Source organism: Gossypium hirsutum, chromosome A07 (assembly GCF_007990345.1).
Source record: "Gossypium hirsutum isolate 1008001.06 chromosome A07, Gossypium_hirsutum_v2.1, whole genome shotgun sequence".
NCBI classification, from domain to species: Eukaryota; Viridiplantae; Streptophyta; class Magnoliopsida; order Malvales; family Malvaceae; genus Gossypium; species Gossypium hirsutum.
In genome coordinates, this window is record NC_053430.1 from 32,784,090 (window position 1) to 32,804,670 (window position 20,581).

At 34.8% G+C, this 20,581-nt stretch overlaps 2 non-coding genes across 2 annotated transcripts; one reads left to right on the forward strand and one right to left on the reverse strand.

Annotated features, from left to right (window-relative positions):
* Positions 1-504: 504 nt before the first annotated feature.
* On the forward strand, positions 505-611 carry LOC121204348 (small nucleolar RNA R71). The gene has a single exon (XR_005899275.1). It is a non-coding gene; the product is annotated as a small nucleolar RNA R71 (small nucleolar RNA).
* A 19,209-nt stretch (positions 612-19,820) lies between these two features.
* On the reverse strand, positions 19,821-19,926 carry LOC121204419 (small nucleolar RNA R71). Its single transcript, XR_005899344.1, has one exon. It is a non-coding gene; the product is annotated as a small nucleolar RNA R71 (small nucleolar RNA).
* Between the last annotated feature and the right edge of the window lie 655 nt (positions 19,927-20,581).

Sequence of the window (20,581 nt, forward strand, 5' to 3'; positions counted from 1 at the left end):
TGAAAGCCTGGAGGTGGTAGTGGCCGCTGATTTCCTTGGCCTCCCCATAAAAAATTAGGGTAGTTCCTCCAACCTGTATTGTAATTGTTACTGTAAGGATTATTTTGAGATCGAGGATTATTACCCATGTAATTTAACTGCTCATTCTTTATGTTGTGGCCATAGGGTGGGTATTCTGAATTGCTAGATCCATCTCCACTTGCTTCGTACTGTATTACTGGGTGAACCTGTGAAGAACCAAGAAAATCGTCAATTTTTCTATTCAAAAGTTCTACCTGATTAAAGAGCATGGTGACCGAATCGATGTTAAAAATACCGGTTGTTTTCGTTGGTTTTGTCCTCATGACTTGCCACTGATAATTATTCAGTGACATCTCTTCTATAAATTCATAAGCATCCTCAGGTGTCTTATTATTGATAGTTCCTCCAGCAGCTGCGTCAATCATCTGTCTAGTCGAAAGATTCAGGCCATTGTGAAATGTTTGAACCTATAGCCAGAGTGGTAACCCATGGTGAGGGCACCTTCTCCAAAGGTCCTTGTATCTCTCCCATACATCATAAAATGTTTCTAAATCCATCTACATAAAAAAGGAGATATCATTACGTAATTTGGCTGTTTTAGCCGACGAAAAATATTTTAATAAAAATTTTTCTGTCATTTGTTCCCAAGTAGTGATTAACCATCATGGTAACGAGTTCAACCACTGTTTAGCTTTGTTCCTCAATGAAAAAGGGAATAACTGAAGGCAAATGGCATTATCAAAAACACCATCGATTTTAAAAGTGTCGGAAAACTCTAAGAAATTCGCCAAATGAGCGTTTGGGTCCTCGTCCTGCAAACCTTCAAACTGAACAAACTGTTGGATCATTTGAATGGTGTTAGGTTTCAGTTCAAAATTATTTGCAGTAACAGCAGGCCTAACTATGCTCAATTCAGTTCTTGTTAAAAAAGGTTTAGCATAATCATACATAGTACACGGAGCAGGATTTTGATTTACTGGATCAACAGCAATCGTAGGAGGTAGTGGATTTTCCTGGTTTTCAGCCATCTCCTCGGTTGTGGTTGAAGCATCGTCCTCTTGCTCTTCCACTGTGTATCTTAAGCTTCGCCTTATTTCTCTTCGGTTTCTGCGAACTGTTCAATCAATCTCACTATCAAATAGTAATGGTCCCGATGGGTTTCTTCTAGTCATACACTATAAAAACCTGCCATGAGTGAATAAAAGAGAAATTAGTTCTTAATATCTTAGTTCTACGGCAACGGCGCCAAAAACTTGATTCGTTATATTCGCGATAGGTTTTAAAAATTTATAATTAATCGTTCTCAAAACTAACTATTATCACGATGAAGGCAAGTGTACCTATCCAACAGTAGTATAGCTTTAGCAAAATCGGATTGTCGAACCCAAAGGAACCAAGAGTACTAGTAATTACTCTCTTTTTATTATCTAGCCTAAAAATTAAGGGATTTGTTTATCTAAACTAATTAACTAAACTAAGAGTGCACAGAGAGAAAATTAGGGAAAAGCTTTTGGGAAAACTCGATTGATTAAGACAATACCCAAGGAAAAATCCACCTAGACTTCACTTGTTATTTGACTCTGAATTAGACGATTTATTCATTTGACTTGATCTGTAGAAATCCCTAAGTTATATTATTATCTCTCTCGAGACTAATAACGTCTAACTCTAGGTTGATTAATTAAAATCTCTTTCTAATTAATGCCCTAGTGTTGCATTAACTCGATCTATGGATCCCCTTATTAGGTTTCACCCTAATCCAGCAAAATCTTATCACCCTATCTCTAGGCGTGCAATAAACTCTGCTTACTTATCACAAATTTACTCTTAGACAGGGACTTTTGCTCCTCTGAATAAGCACATTAACTTGAATCAATATCCTAGAATATTAAGACAAGAATTAAGAACACATAATTAAGAACAAGTCAAATATTTATCATACAATTCAGATAATAATAACAAGATCCGTCTAAGGTTTCATTTCCCTTAGGTATTTAGGGGTTTTAGTTCATAATTATAAAAGAAAACATCTCAGAAGAATAATGAATATAAAACATAAAGAAAACCCAAAACTCTTGATTGGAAATTGAAGAGAGATCTTCAGTCTTGATGAATAATCCGGCTTCTGAGATGGATCAATCAGCTTTCTGGTAATTCCTTGCTTCCTACTCTGTGTGTCTGTTCTAAGTGCCTCCTCAGGTGTTTAAATTGGCTTTAGAATGCCTAAGAGCCCTCCTCAAAAGTGGCCTTTTCTGAATAGGACTATACTTGGGCTCGACAGGGACACGCCCATGTGCCATTGCTCCAGCCCTTGGTCAAGGCTATTAAATAGGCACGGGTGTGTAGTCTACCCGTGTAAGTCTTTCTTCAATCCTACCAAATGGGCACGGCCATGTGGCTTACCCATGTGAGAAGTCCAAGCTGTGTTGATTTCCCATGTGGGTCCATTTTCTCCATTTTCGGTCCATTTCTCACTTTTTTTACTCTCCTATGCTCACCTAAGTATAAAACATGAAATTAAAGAATTAGGAGCATCAAATTCACCAAATCTAAGGAGAAACCATCCATAAATGTGCTAAGAACAGGATACAAATATGTATAAATTACGATTTATCAATGGTCTTACACTGGCTATCCTCATCGAGGCTGATACCGTGTTCCAGACATGGTCTTACACTAGCTCTTACGTATTCATGTTGATGCCATGTCCCAGAATGGTCTTACACTGACATGTCTCGTAGCCGATGCATGTCCCAGACATGTCTTACACTGGCTTACGTCTAGAGGCCGATACAAGTCCCAGACATGTCTGACACTGGCACTTGTATCAATGCCGATGCCATGTCCCAGACATGGTCTTACGCTGGCACACAAATTACCCAAATGTCATGGCATGAATATCCGGTTTGTTTCCTAGGGTTTCAACAGGGTCTTTCTACTATCTCAATTATTACTAAGCATTCTCAATTCACAATTTAGCAATTCATGCTATATCAATTCAATGACAATGCAAATACATGTATTAACAATGTAGTTATATTATTTACATACAACTTACCTCGGACTACAAAATGTACTCGACTAGTCTGTTTAGTCGATTTGCTTGGCTTTCCCCCGGTCTAGGTTTGGATTCGGTGAATCTTGATCTATAATAGCAAAATGCACTCATTCAGTCATTAAACGCAATTAGGTAATCTAAAATTTACATCTTAGTTAAAATGACCATTTTGCCCCTAGACCTTGGCAAAATGACCATTTTGAGCCTATGCTCGAAAATTGATTTTTATCGAATTTCCTCTTATTCTAGGCCTAGTCGACCCCTTTTTACGCTTATAGCAACCCCAAATTCTCACTATTTCATGCACTTACCACCTATTTTGCAACTTATGCAAAGTAGTCCTTTTAGGTGTTTTCATGCTAACACCTTTCACAAAAGTTGTTTAGAACATTTCTAAGATTCATTTTCTTCCATAAAATTTCAGGAAACAACATAAACTCTCTCATGGTAAATCCCTATACTTTTCACCATTTTTCAAAATAGTCCTCTCATTTGAAAGCCCATGATACAAGCATGCCAAAAATGTAAAAATCATCAAGAAAATCATCAAGATCACTTACTTTATGAGAGGAATAAGTTGCTGCAAATTTTTAGCTTTCAAACCTCCATATTTGCTGATATTTTCGGTGGGGAGAAGAGATAGAGAAGAAATAAATTGATAGCTAAGCTCATAGGTATTATTTTATCACAAGATTATGGCATCAAGTCACCTAACATTGACCTTTTGACTAAATTTGCTTCCTATGGCCGGCCACCTTGTTTCTAAGGGTCTAATTGCTCTATAAAAGCCCCTAATTTTAGTTCTCTAGCTATTTAACATATCTTGGTGCTAAAATGCAACTTTTTCCTTTTATGCAATTTAGTCTTTTTTTCGCAATCGGGCTCTCAAACATTAAAATTGACTCACCAAATTTTTCATGCACTAATTTAATCATGCCATGACTCCATAATAGTAATACAATAAATTTTCTAACTTCAGATTTATGGTCCTGAGAACACTGTTCTGACTTGGCCCTAAATCGGGCTGTTACACTCGGCCCCCAGATCCAGTGTTGGGCCCAACGACCCTCTCTAATATCCTCAGCATAGCTTGGGATAAGGCATCATCCCCAACCTTGTGATCATGTGACCCAGTCTCTGTAGCAGGTGAAACCTACTTCTCATTCATATCTAGATACGACATGCTGCCTAACGACGAGGACTCAACTCGAGCCCCTCTACAACCTCTACCTCGGCATCTAGTACCCCGTCCGTGGATACTTCGTGTGCTCATCGTAGAATACGTAGCTTATCTGTGTTAGCAGTTTTATGAATTAGTTACAGTTTTGATATTTATTAGCAAATATTTTATGCAAAAAAGTACCAGAAGTTTAGAGTTTGTTATCACGAATCACAGTCTTACTACAGTTTTCAGTTTCGCTATTGTTTTCAGTATACACTACCTATAGTGTTTTCAGTACAGTGTACTACCTATAATAGTTACAATTTTTATCTCTTAGTACGGAATTTGGATGATATTTCCATTTCTTTCTATTGAAAATGGACTCATTAAGGATTTCAAAATATAAATTTAAGCCCCTCATTATTGTTTTACAATTTTTTATTATTTTCCAAAATCAGAACAGGAGAAACCAAAACCATTCTGACCTTGTCTCACAAAATTCATTATATCTCATAACTTACAATTCCATTTCTTACACTGTTTCCTCCATGAAAAACTAGACTCAATAAAATTTAATTTCATATTTTATTCAACCTCTAACTCAATTTTCACTATTTTTTATGATTTTTCAAACTTAGACTACTACTGTTGTCTAAAACTATTTTAGTGCAGAATGTTGTTTTCCAATTTTATAACACCCTTATTTCCTTTCTCTACAATTCTTCGTATTTTCTATTTTTTCTCTTATTTCTCGACAACAAGCAATTTTGGCTTTTCACCAAATCCCATTTTTTGCATTTTGGGCATACACCTATATCATTTTCGCTACTTCCATAATCCCAAGATCACCAAAAACTTGTAACCGACAATCCCAACTTTAGAATTGGTTTTAAACTAAGATTAAACCCTATTCAAGTACCAAAAGGTCTAAGCCTGTCCGCTCATCACTTACCTTCTAACTTTGCACAATTCCACCACTACTCAAAACGAGGGAGATAGCAACCAAAACGATTCGCTGCTGTAAAAATAACCATTCTTCATTAATGAAGAGTTCAACAAAGTTAAGAACGAATTCAAAGCCAAAACCACTCTTCCAAACAACACAAGAAAATGCATACTTTATACGTTTACCAAATGGTCACCACTTTGAGTCAAACCGATGAATGTTAATTCCAACCTCATGATCGACTCCTAAACAGTCAACAAAACACCCTTTAATCCCTTATCCAGAGTAACATTCGAGTTTAATAAAATGAAAACTTACCGTACAACACAATTGCACGCTTGCACAAAGGGGAAAAGATGAAGAAATACAATGAAAATGGAAGGGGAATTCAAAAGAAATTCGGCAGGAAGGATTTATTATTTAGAAAAAAGAGGAAAAACAAAAATTGAAAGTGGGGGAGAAGAGAGAAAACGTCAGAAAGGTGGAAAAGAGTTTGAAATTTGAAAAAAAAACTAAACAAAAAGATAATGCCCAAAAATCTGGTAACTCATCTCCTTAATTCTCTCTCTAACCTCCCACAACAATTCCACTACTCAAAATTTCAATCTAACTAGGACTCCACCACGTTACACGACCAAGCAACAAAAATAATTCCCTTGCTCGCGCAAGGACTTGAACTCTAAACCTCCCACCTACCAACACACACCTTAGCCACCAACCTAGCAGGCCCATTCTGATATATTTTTACCAACTTTTAACTATAATTTCATAAACTTACAATTTCATAAGCAAACATCATACAAAGGTTATATAAGGTAATAACATTTTATTATTATTACTAATTTAATCACTAAATGATCAAACATACACCATACAAGTATTGTGTCAATTAATTAAAATCTTGATCGGATTAATTAATTAATTCAGTCGTTTCCCTTTATTCATAATACATGAGAAATATGTTCATAATTTTACTTGCATGAGTAAATAGATCAAATGCACAGAACATATTTAACAAATTTAAATAATCTAAGCTATGGAATTAAAATCATCACAACACCAACAAAATTAAGTAATCGTGATTATATTAAAAACTTAAAACTTAGTTGTAATCATATTTCTTGAATTAAACAAAAATAAAAGATTGAAGGGAAAGAAAAATGCTAAGCAGTTTCTAGTGGATCTCCGTGGCACTGCTCACTTTGCTCCTTATTCGTTCTTTCCATCTTGTTGTGACTACCAAGCTCAGAAGCTCTCAATAAGGCCAAATGTGGTTGCTCTTGAAACCTTGCAAACACTCTATCAAGTGGGACGTGAAAGAAGAGAGAAATGGAAGAAGAGATGGTGAGTGAGGGGTGAGTGAATGGCTATGGGGTATTTATACTTGAAGACGCTAGATGTAACACCCCAAACCAGAATTAGACGTTATGGCCAAATCTGGTGATGTCGCAAGAAATGGATTTTGGAAACTATGTTTGTAACATCCCAAAATAGTGCCTAAACGGAATAGTGGTTGCGAAACCACAAATCTAAGATAGAAAAGTTTATTCTGAGTAATTTTTATAATTTTTTGAGTGATTAGATGCATGTGTTAGAGTATTGAATGGAAAATTTTATAAATAGCATGCTTAATTTGCCTACTAGGGCTTAATTGCAAAAGTTGATAAATGTGAGTTTTAGATGCTAAAGGATTAAATTGAAGAGTAAAATTGAAGTAGAGGTCTTTAAATGGTAATAAGACCATTAGGTTTTTATGGACAAAAATGGACATACATAGATAAAAATAACTAAAGTTTTAATGAAGGGTATTTTAGTCATTTGGTAATTAAAAGATTAAAAAAGGAAAAAGGATGGCAAAATGTGGCCATCTTCTTCATTAGGCTGAAATTTCAAGGGTTCTTCATAGCTAGGGTTTTTTCAAGCCTCCAAGCTGCATAGTAAGTGATTTCAAGCCTCGTTTTTAATGTTCTTTACGTTTTTGAAGTCTCGGTAACTTGATTTAGCTTATTCTAGCAATAATTTAACCTAGAGTTCATATTTGGAAAAATACCCATAGGTGAAATGTGTTCATTTTGATGTTTTTATGGTAGAATATGAAGCTTGAAATTATGTTAAACGACTTGAGGTAAGCGATTCTAAGCAAAAACGAGTAAAACGACATAATCGGTAAAAATACCTAATGGTCATAAGTACAAGTTAGAGTGGGAATTTGATGTTGCCATAGGTAAATAAAATGATCATCATGTCATAAAACATAAAAATTAGGGATAAAGTTTCATTTCCGAGCTTGGGGGAAAAAGTGTAAATATGCAAAAGTTTAAGGGCAAAATTGTAATTTTTCCAAAGTTAGAGTTAAGGACTGTTTTGATAAATATGAATATTAAATAAGTTAAAGTTTCTATTATAGATCAATAAGAAGAAAATTCGGGGTTAGACTGAGGAAAGAAAAGGTTGAGGACTAAATCAAAATATTTGATCAAATTTTGTATCGAGGTAAGTTTACGGTAAATAAATGCAATGTTTTATTATTTATAATTAATGATGATATTTTTCAGCATCTATATATTTATTTTGTAAATTTATTCATTGATGATTCAAGTAAGAATTGACGGAGAAATGATACTTAAAAGTCCAAGTTGAACCTTAGGAATGTGTAGGATACAAATGTCATGACATTAGGGTTTAAGGATACCAAGTAAAACCATGCCAAGGCATGGCATTGGTAAGTTCTACAAGGCAAGAAAATCATGTAAGACCATGTCAAGACATGGCATTGATAAACTGCTATAAGGCAAAGATCCCCTGTAAGACCATGCCAAGGTATGGCAATGGTGAGTTCTTAAAGCAAGGATACCACGTAAGACCATTTCAAGACATGGAAATGGTAAGTTTAAAAAGGAAAGGTACCCGTGTGTCCTTAGTATTCCAAATGGTTCAACGAAAAATTCAAAGAGTGTACCAAAGGGAAGGTAAGATAAGTCCATGTTCGAAAGGTTCAGGTTATCTTGATAATTCATTTAGAATGTTGTTATTTATTTACATGCAAACTTACTAAGCTTTATGCTTACTCCATTTCTTTTCTCTCTTTCTTATAGTATCGTAAAGCCAACTCAGAAAATTGTAAGGACGTCGGAGATCGCCACACACTATCAAAGAGTTATCTCGGTATTTTTTTACTAGAAATACTTTAAGTTATGTCATGTATAAGGACTTGGATATTTTGTGTGTATGTCCTTATGATATGATTAAAGAATGGCATGTGAATACTTGGTAATGATTAGCTTATGATTAGCTGAATAGGAACATGTTTTGGTATTATGTATGCCTAAATAAGGTTTGATGCAAAGAAACTATGAAAGAGTAAGAGTTGACCAAGGAGCAGTTAGGAAATAGTAGCAGTGACGTGGATTTGAAAAATCACTAAAAATTGTTGAAATGGAATTAAATGGTTAATTAGATATAGAATTATATCTTATTGGGTATATTTTCATAGGAAAGAAATAGAGCAAGCAAAGGAAGTCTATATTCTGAGATATTTAAATTTCTGTAAGACTGGTTCAGAGTGACTTCATGATCCCCTATTCCAACTTTGGAAAATCACTAGAAATTAAAAAAAAAGAATTATAAGTCAAAATTTATATTTATAGATCCCTTAGTGAGTCTAGTTTCATTAGAAACAAACAGAAATGTTATCCTATTTTTGTATAATAACATAATCGATTTTAAGTAAAGAGAGGTCAGGTCCACTGAACTGTGAAACAGGGGAATATTTAATGAATAAACTGTACTAATTGGCCAAACCAAAAATTCTGGAAACATTTTGGTAAGAAGATATATGAGTCTAGTTTTAGGGAAAATTTACAAATTTAAATCTTGAGTTTTGTAACTCGATATAATTAATTTAGTTATTGTTACACAGATGGACAGTTTTATTATGAATAGTGAAATAAATTGTTTTGATTTGTGTAAGTAATCGAAAATTTTTTAATGTTCCTGGTTTGGTCTTGAACCATTCCAATTGCACATTTTAGGGCCTCGAGGGCCCTTTTTATGGATTTATTGGATGAATGTGAATGAATTAATATTTTTTTAAAAAAGTAATTTTTTATGCCCCGAACAGGTAAGATAAGTCTAGTAACATCTCGTGCTCGAATCTGACGACGGTCTCGGGTAAAGGGTATTACATTTATTAGTATCAGAGCAAGAGTTTAACTGGTTCTCAGAATATTCAGTATGAGTAAGAGTCTAGCTATACATGCCATACTTATATTTTGATAGTGTGACGACTCATAATGATTTTAATTTTTTTTCTTTTATAGTTATGGATCCCGAACGAGTTGATGCAGATGATGTAGAAAGTAACGCGCCCGCTCCCGTAGAAGGGACGGTGCCACCAGATAGTAGTGAAAGGCCCGTTACAGTTAGTCAGGGAGGAGGGGCTCGAGAAGCCTTCTTCCAAGCTATGAATGAATGGTTTGCCGAGTTCATTCGTATGAATCCGGCTGTTAGACCTCTACCCCCTCATGATTCTCAGACTACCATGTAGCTTTTCGAGTCACAGATACAGTCAGGAGAGAAAAGCCACCAATTGATAAAGTTAGAGAACAAGGGGCCGAAGAGTTTCAGGCTACTAAAGATAATGATGCAGAGAAAGCTAAATTTTGGCTCGAGAATACTATCAGGATCTTTGATGAGTTATCCTGCACACTTGAAGAGTGCATGAAGTGTGTTGTATCACTTTTACGAGACTCAGCCTACCATTGGTGGAAGACACTTATGTCAGTAGTACCGAAAGAGAGGGTTACTTGGGATTTCTTTCAGGAGGAGTTTCCTAAGAAATACATTAGTCAAAGGTTCATCGACCAGAAATGAAAAGAATTCCTTGAACTAAAGCAGGGTAAGATGACAGTGACTGAATATGAACGTGAATTTGTCTAACTCAGTAATTATGCTCGAGAGTGTGTGTCTACTGAAGCTATTATGTGCAAGAGATTTGAAGATGGGCTCAATGATGATATTTGACTGTCAGTTGGTGTTTTAGAAATAAAAGAGTTTGTCATTTTAGTTGAAAGAGCTTGTAAGGCAGAGGAGTTGCTGAAAGGAAAGGGTAAAGCTAAAATTGAGATGCAAGACATGAAGAAAAGACAGATGAGCAAGTCGTTTCAGTCTACATCCAAGAGGCCTAGAGAGTTCTCTATGAGATCTAAATTTTCAGTAGGGTATTCTAGTTGAAACAGAGGTAGAAGATTTATGGGTCAGAAAGCCCAGACCACTTCAATTGCGAGTGTTGGCAGTACTCAGCCTGGTAGACCCAAGATTATCAAATTTTATTTTTGAAAATGGGTTTTGTAAAGGGAAGGTTGACACTGTAGCACCCCTCAACTAGTCCGGTCACGGGACCCGATGTAACAACCCATTTTTAGTCAAATCAGAACAGTAGTTTCGGGACCACAAATTTGAAGTCAAAATATTTATTTTATTATTATTTTAAGGTCTACAGTATGATTGTGTGATTGTGTGAAAATTTCGTTAAGAAATTTTATCGTTTAAATGCTCAATTTGATAAAAAAGATTAAATCGAGAAAAGTGTAAAACTTGTGTTCTATTAGCTAAAGGTACTAATTAACTATGAAATTAAATAGTGGAATGAGTTATTTGGTAATTAGACAATTGGTTGCTCAAGTGGACATTTATGGATGTTATTTATGTATGTTTTAATGTAATAGTAAAGGGTAAATAGGTAATTAATGTAATAAACTAAAATAAATAAAAAAATATCATATTTTTATGTCCATCATCTTCCTTTAGTTGAATTTAACATGAAAAGAAGCCATTGTTAGGGATTTGCATTCGACCAAGCTTCCATTGTCCATTTAGGTATGGTTTTTGTCTAGTTTTTAAATATTTCTATGTTTTTGAGATCGATGCAGCTTAATCTAGCTAGCCCAGGGACTAATTTGAATTTTTTTAAAGGTTTAGGGTTTTTCCATTGATGAATATAGGTGTATTTTGATGTTTCATGATAGAAAATGTATGCTTGTTGTTAGATAAACAACATTTGTAAAGTGATTTTTAGTAAAATTGCCAATTAGGGATTAAATTGTGAAATGTGTAAATTTTATGGTTAAATTGAGGAATAAATGAAAAATATGGGATGCTATGGGTCTATATGAAATTCAGCTAGCATGGGTAGGGACCTAATTGCATGAATTTGCATTTTTATATGATAAGGATTAAATTGTAAAGATGTTGAATGTTAGGGGCAAAAAATGTAATTTTTCCATAATATGCATTTTGGGCTAAATTGAATAGAATGAATAATTAATAGATTGGATTTGATATTATATAGATCAAGAAAAATGAAGTTCGAATCTAGATTGGGGGAAAAATAAAGTTTTGGACTAGTCGATCTATTTCGTCGTTTTTGCATTCGAGGTAAGTTCGTATGTTAATAAGCATTATTGTAATTGTGTTTCAAATGCTTTATATTTGAATTGTTGATGAATATGATTGTATGAAAATGTTCGATGAAGATTCGACAAATGAGAAATCCCGATTGAACTTTAGGAATAGATTAGGATACGAATGACATGTCATTAGGGGTTATGTGATTTGGGTGCAAGTCCGTACGTCCTACTGGTGGCTGAGTTATCCGGCATGTGTTGCTGATTCTGGTCAACTTGTGTGAGCAGCACTGTGTAGCTACGTCATGACTATCAACTTCTGTGAGAAGACCCATTGATAGCTCGAGAGTGAGTATTATATGTGATATGAGATTGAAATAGCTTCGGCTATGTATTGGCACTTAGGGTGCGAGATTCTCGAGTATCTGATAGTATTTCAAATTGTTCAACACGTATATCAAGGATATGGATAAGTATGAAATTGATACGAGCTTGTATAGTTTTGCACGTGAACTATACAATCACCAAATTGAAGAAGTTGATGGAAATTATGTTTAATCCTTAGATTGAATATGTTTAATATATGCTTCAAATTTGAATTGCATTATATGATGTTTATGTTATTGAATTGTTGGTTGGTAAGTTTTGTTTACTTAGCATACGAGCTTACTAAGTTTTATAGCTTACTTTGTTTATTTTTTCGTGTTTTATAGTAAATATTGAAGTAGCTCGGATTGGGAGTCATCGGAGATTGCATCACACTATCGAGCTTCCAATTTGGTATTTTTGAGCTTATATATTTGGTTATATGGCATGCATAGTAATTATGGTCATTTTGGTACATATTTTGGTAATGGACTTAGCCAATTGAGTTGGCATGTAAATGATAAATGTTTGTTAAGTGTTTAGCCATGTGACTTGGCTTATTTTGGTTGATTTGGTTGTGTGTATATATATATGAAAATGTCCTTTGTTATGCATTTGGTAATTGCTATGTAAATGCTAGTGGTGAATGGTTGTTTGTGAATTGGTAATTTGAGCTTCTGATAGTTGATAATTGAGATTGGTATACTTGTGATTTTAGGCAAAGTGATGCATAAATGAAATTGACCATTTAGGTGATTTGAGAATGTGGATTTGGTATGAAATTGAATAGCATATTGTGGTACTTGTGTGCCTTGAAGTTGTTGGTATTGATATAGCATGAATTGAACTTGGTTTGGATAAGTTTAAATGACATTTGAAGTTGTGGTTATATGCAATTTCGGTTGGTGTAGGTGAATGAATATTGAGTGAGAAAGATGGCTTGGTAAATAGCCTATTTTTGTCCACACAGGTAGAGACATGGGCGTGTGTCTCAATCTTGTGTGACACACAGTCTGGTGACGTAGCCATGTGTCCCCTGGTGTTTAATGAGAATCCAACTCAGTAAGCTCCACACGGCCAAGCACACGGGTGTGTGACTTAGCCGTGTGGCATAAGTCAGTATACCCTATAGGTTTGGCACGGCCTAGCACATGGCTTGGCACACGGGCGTGTAAGGCCATTTCAAATGGCAGGCGGGCATGTGGTTGGCTGTGTGACCCAAGTCGGAGAGTTACATAGGGTCGAACACGGGCTGGGACACAGCCATGTGATCCCATTTCGAATGTCCACACGCCCATGAGACCGGCATGTCTTTGGCCGTGTGAGACACAAGGCTGGGCCACACGGGCGTGTGTCCCCCGTATTTTGTAAAATTTTCTAAGTATTCCAAAAATTTCCTGAGATATCGGCTTAGTCCCGAACCACTTCTAAAGCATGTTTTGGGCCTCATAGGCTCGTATTAGGGATGTTATGTATGATTGTTAATGGTTTATTTTTTAAATGAAAAAATGTATGAGAAATGTATGTTTAAATGTGTAATAAGTCTGGTAATACTCAGTAACCTTATCCCTGCGACGGATTCGAGTGAGGGGTGTTACACCCTAGCTATGGAGTGCTACAACCAATACCAAAACAAAATTCATTCAATTCACATTGTTTATTTCAAATAAACATGAAATTACTTCATAATTACACAATTAACACTCAAATAAAACATGAGTCACACAATGATATTCAAATTAATGCATTATCATTAAGGATAACTTTTCTCATGCCTTGTACAAGTTTACGTATGCCCTAATATCAACCTAGAATTTAACTATGACTAATTTGCAACATTTCAAAAATTACATATCAATTAAATCATAAATAAATTATTCAAATAATCAATCATGTCATAAACATTCAAACATTATGGTATACAATTAAATTCGAGTCTAAATCTACCTTACAAAAGCTCTTAATTTCACCCATGTACAAATAAGCACTAAATTGAAAACTTTTAAACATCAAGGAAAATTCGCAAAATAAGGTCACACAGCTGTGTGTTTAGGCCGTGTTACAACAGGTGACCGTGTAAAGCTAGAGTCATACGACCGTGTATCCTGGCCATGCAACTCACTAAAGCCATGTAAAAAATCTAATCACCATATCTACAGTACCACACGGACATGTGGCCATCCCGTGTAAAAATTTGAAGCCGTGCTACCCAAGATCTCCCAATTAAAAAAAAGCACACAGCCGTGTCTCTTATTGATAAACCATAATTTATACATATTTTTATCCCATGCTTAACACATTTATGGATGATTTCTCCTTAGATTTGGTGAATTCGATGCTCCTAATTCTTTAATTTCATGTTTTATACTTAGGTGGGCATAGGAGAGTAAAAAGAGCGAGAAACGGGAGGAAAACAGAGAAAATGGACCCGCATGGGAAATCAACACGGCCTGGACTTTGTCACACGGGCGTGTCACACGGCCGTGTCCTTTTGGCAGGATTGAAGCATGACTTACACGGGTAGATTACACACCCGTGCCTATTCAACAACCTTGACCACGGGCTGGAGTAATCGCACACGGGCGTGTCCCTGCCAAGCCCAAGTATAACTGTAACACCCCTTACCCGTACCCGAGGACGGGATAGGGTATGAGGCGTTACCGGACAAACATACAAACATTAAACTAAAATACGGGCCATAAAATTTCATTCATATTTCAAAGCGTTCATTCACTTACATATAGTCCCTTATTTGAGTCTACGAAGCCCAAAACATACTTTAGAAAAGGTTCGAGACTAAACCGAGAACTTACGAAAATCTTAGAAATTTCATGCTTTAAGGCTCCATACGCCCGTGTCCCAAAGTCATGTTCCATACACGGCTGAGACACATGGTCGTGATTCTGCCTGTGTGGAATATACCTAGGCTATTTTCCAAGCTTTGATCAACCTTAATCTTTTACACACTTATACAAAATCAAAAGCATATAACATGGTATTCATTTAATGATTAAATATTCTCAATTAAACCACAAACATAGCATTTGTATGTCATCATACATGTGTCTCTCATACTCATTTTACCTTGTTTATTATAGTACCACTTATACATTTATACCAAGATTATCATCTTACCAAATATCTTCAGCTTAATCATCAAGCATTCATATTTAAAACTAGATCATATCTTTATAAAATACCACAATTCAGATGCGCAAAATAACATGTTTGCCTGGAACATTTCAATTCAATTCCATACCCAACAAGCATTACATTGAGACTAGTCACATATATATATATAAATACAAGTCATGATACATATCATTCTCTTTCTGTTTTCTTATAAACACATATCATTTATTTCATTATATCAATATTTCATATACCATATTTTCCATGTATTCCACTTACATTTATTTTCCTCCTCCTCCTCTCCATTCCATATCCTTAATGACATAGCATTCTTGTAAGTACAATTTCACAATTTACTAATAAATGCTAACATCAAACTGTCCACACGAGTCATAGTCACTTACTTATTTATAATTTGAGCTACAGAGCTCCAAATTAAGATCCGTAAATTTCCCCTAAAACTAGACTCACATATCTTTCCACCATACAATTTTCATAATTTTTGGTTCAGTCAATTAGTACAGTTTATTCATTAAAATTTCCCCTGTTTCACTTTCTGAAAGTTCTGACCTCTCTTTACTAAAAATTAATTATCTCACAGTACAGAACTCAGATAATGTTCTTGTTGATTTATCTTTAAAATAGACTCATTAGGGATTTTAAAAATATAAGTTTAATCCTCTAATTATTTTTATCCAAATTGTTTTGATTTTCCAAAGTTAGAATAGGGGATCACGTAATTATTCTGAATCAATCTAACAAAAACATAAATATCTCAAAATATAGAACTTATTTTCTTGCTCTATTTGTTTTATATGAAAATAGACGCATTAAGATTTAATTTGATATCTCATTGAGTCTCTGATTCAATTTCTACTATTTTTTGTGATTTTTCAAAATCACGTCACTGCTACTGTCCAAAACAGTTTTATTGCTAATTCACACTTTCATACTTTCTTTGTATTAACCTCATTTTAACATACATATCACAAATCATTTTCACCACATTTCATACATCACAAGTATTGGCCCATGATCACAAGGTCACCATGAAATCATCCTCATGTATAACTTACTTGTTTATAACCTTACCACATCCTGGTCACTTAATGAACACATCATTCACATAACCAAGTTCCTGCACTTATTCATCACAAAACTCACAAAGCAATACATAGAGAGTCTCCCGTTGAACACTTCGGATCTATCCTCGATACTTGGTGGTTTCAGCACATAGCTCCACCCATCATATGGTTCGGCTCTCTTGTACACATGGTGACCACTCAATACCACCCATGTGACCTAGCCAATTTATCTCGTAGCTCTCTTGTCTACATGGTGTCCTTCACCTGGAACCACGCATGCGACCTAGCTACATATACCCCGTAGCCCTCTTGTCTACATGGTGTACATATAGTATCACCCATGCAACCTAGCTACATAAAAATGTCTTGTAGCTCTCTTGTACACATAATGTGCACCCAGCACCATACATGTGACCTAGCTACATACTATCTGTATCATCCAATCTTTCCGAAGGTTCAACCGGGATTTCTCTCTCTTTTCCAACAATTTCACTAATCAAGTAATTATCCACAAACATATTTCCAATATTATTATAAAATATCATAATACAAGTAATATTGATGTATTACTTATATATAAACTTACTCTCATTTAATATCAAGGCAATAACATTAAATTACACATTGCCTTATTAAAAATCATATGAACTTACAATTTCCCATAATATCCATAATCATATAAATCATATTTATGTATGATAATTCAATGCACTTCATGTACCATAGACATATTTTTAAATCAATTCATAAACTTGGCACCATAATCATTTAATTTAACATAATTCAATTAATTCACTAAATTTAACTTTCAAATATAAATTACAGCATTATTGCTCTATTATTATCATACCAACTTACATACTTTCAACACCTCAGAAATTATAATAAATATATCAATTTTTCATTGAAACATGCATAAATTAATGCTTATTATACATATGAACTTACCTCGATACTAAAACGACCATTTTACCAACTTTCCCAATTTTTGATTTTTCTCTCATTCTATGTTCAAATCTCATTTTCTAGGATCTAAAACATCATATTTTACTTATTTAATTAATGTACTATTCAAAACAGTCCTTAACTCAAACTTTGGAAAAATTACAATTTTGCCCCTAAACTTTTGCATATTTACACTTTTGCCCCTAGGCTCAGGAATTAAACTTCATCCCTTATTCTTATGTTTTATGACATGCTGATCACTTTTCCCTTCTATGGAAACATCAAATTCTCACTCTAACATATACTTATGACTATTAGGTATTTTTACCGATTAAGCCCTTTTACTCGTTTTCACTCAAAACGAGTAGCACAAGTTGACTAACATAATTTAAAACCTCATATTATATCATAAAATAGAAAAATAAACACATTTCGCCTATGGGTATTTTTCCAAATATGAACTCTAGCTTAAATTATTGCTAGAATAAGCTTAATCAAATTACCGGATTCCAAAAACGTAAAGAACTTGAAAAATGGGGTTAGAACGGTACTATTGAGCTTGGAAAGCTTGAAAACCCTAGACATGGCTTCCCCTATGCTAATTTCGGCCTCCATGAAAAAGATGAGTCAATTTTGGCTTTATTTTCCCTTTTTATTTCTTTTAATTACCAAATGACCAAAATGCCCTTCCTTACTAAACTTTCAAAAATTCCATCCATGTCCAATTTTTTTCCATCACTTAGAAATTGGTCAAATTTCTATTTAAGACCTCCTAATTAATATTTCAAAGCAATTTCATACTAGAAACTTCTAGAATGCAAGTTTTGCAACTTATTCAGTTTAGTCCCTAACTTCAAATTGAGCACTTTATGCATAGAATTTCTTCATGAAATTTTCACACAATCATGCAATTTTGGATTTTGTGGTCCCGAAACCTCTTTTCCAACTAGACCCAGTTTTGGGCTATTACAATAACCCTATTCAAAAAAGGTCAATTTTGAGGGCTCTTAGGCATTCTAAAGCCTATTTAAACACCTAAAGAGGCACTTAGGAAGGGGACGCAGAGTAGGAGGCAAGGAATTACTCAAGGGAAGCCGATTGGTCCATCTCAGAAGCCGGATTCATCATCAAGGCTGAAGATCTCCTGTCAATTTCCATTTAGTGGTTTTGGGTTTTCTTTATGTTTTGTATTCATTATTCTTCTTAGATGTTTTCTTCTATAATTATGAACTAAACCCCCTAAATACCTAAGGGGAATGAAACCTAAGATGGATCCTGTTATTATTATCTGAATTGTATGATAAATATTTGACTTGTTCTTAATTATGTGTTCTTAATTCTTGTTTTAATATTCCAGGATATTGATTCAAGTTAAGCTCTTATTCAGAGGAGGAATAGACCCTGTCTAAGAGTAAAATTGTTATAATTAAGCGAAGTTGATTGCACGCATAGAGATAGGGTGACAAGATTTTGTAGGATTAGGGTGAAACCTAATAAGGGAACCCATAGATCGAGTTAATGCAATTCTAGGGTGTTAACTAGAAAGAGATTTCAATTATTCAACCTAGGGTTAGATGTTATTAGTCTTGAGAGAGATAATAATATAACTTAGGGATTTCTACGGATCAAGTCAAATGAATAAATCGTCTGATTCAGAGTCAAATAACAAGTGAAGTCTAGGTGGATTTTTCCTTAGGTATTGTCTTAATCAATCAAATTTTCCCAAAAGTATTTTCCCAAATTTTCTTTCTATGCATTCTTAGTTTAGTAATTAGTTTAGATAACCAAACCTCTTAATTTTTAGGCTAGATAATAAAAAGGAAGTAAATACTAGTACTCGTGATTCCTTTGGGTTCGACAATCCGGTCTTGCTGAACTATATTACTGTTTAATAGGTACACTTGCCTTAATCATGATAATGAGTTAGTCTCAAGAACGATTCATTCATAAATCTTTAAAACCTATCACGAATATCACGTATCAAGTTTTTGGCGCCATTGCTGGGGAGCTAGGATATTAGGAACACTCGATTTTTATTACTTTAGCCATTTTACTTTTATTGCAATTTTTATTTTTATTTTATTTTCTAATTCTTCATTTATTCTCTTCCGATTGGTTTTTCTAGTTTATGACCAGAAGAAACTCGTCAAGACCATTACTGTTTGATAGTGAGATCGATCGCATAGTTCGCAGAAGCCGAAGAGAAATAAGGCAAAGCTTACAATACAGAGAGGAAGAGCAAGAGGGCGATACTTCTACCACAACCGAGGAGATGGCTGAAAACCAAGAAAATCCACTACCTCCTGCGATTGCTGCTAATCAGAATCCTGCTTTACGTACTATGTATGATTTTGCTAAACCTAATTTAACAAGAACTGAGTCAAGTATAGATAGACCTGCTATTGCTACAAATAATTTTGAACTGAAACCTAACACTATTCAAATGATCCAACAATTTGTTCAGTTTGATGGTTTGCAGGACGAGGATCCCAACGTTCACTTGGCAAATTTCTTAGAGTTTTGTGACACATTTAAAATTAATGGCGTTTCTGATGACGCCATTCGCCTTCGGTTATTCCTTTTTCATTAAGAAACAAAGCTAAACAGTGGTTGAGCTTGTTACCACGAGGGTCAATCACTACTTGGGAACAAATGACCGAAAAGTTTTTATTAAAATATTTTTCGCCAGCTAAAACAGCCAAATTACATAATGATATCTCTTCTTTTGTGCAGATAGATTTAGAAACACTCTATGATGTATGGGAGAGATACAAAGACCTTTTGAGAAGGTGTCATCACCATGGGTTACCACTTTGGCTACAGGTTCAAACGTTTCATAATAGTCTGAATCCTTCGACTCGACAGATGATCGACGCAGCCACGGGCAGAACCATTAATAATAAGACACATGAAGATCCTTATGAATTTATAGAAGAGATGTCACTGAATAATTATCAGTGGCAAGTCATGAGGACAAAGCCAACAAAAGCAGCCGGCGTTTATAACGTCGATTCAATCAGCATGCTCTCTAATCAGGTAGAACCCTTGAATAAGAAAATTGATGGTTTTCTTAGTTCTTCACAGGTTCACCCAGTAATGCAGTGTGAAGCAAGTGGAGGTGGATCAAGCAATTCAGAATACCCACCCTATGGCCATAACATAGAGAACGAGCAGTTAAATTACATGGGTAATAATCCTTGATCTCAAAATAATCCTTATAGTAATACTTACATTGCAGGTTGGAGGAACCACCCAATTTTCTCATAGGGAGGCCAAACGAATCAACAACCACCACCACCTCTAGGCTTCCAACAACCACCCTACCAACAAGAGAAAAAGCCAAACCTTGAGGAGATGCTAACAAAATTCATCAAAGTGTCAAAAACTCATTTTCAGAATGCCGAGACAATGCTTAAAAATCAACAAGCATCAATCCAAGGGCTCGAAACTCAGATAGGTCAA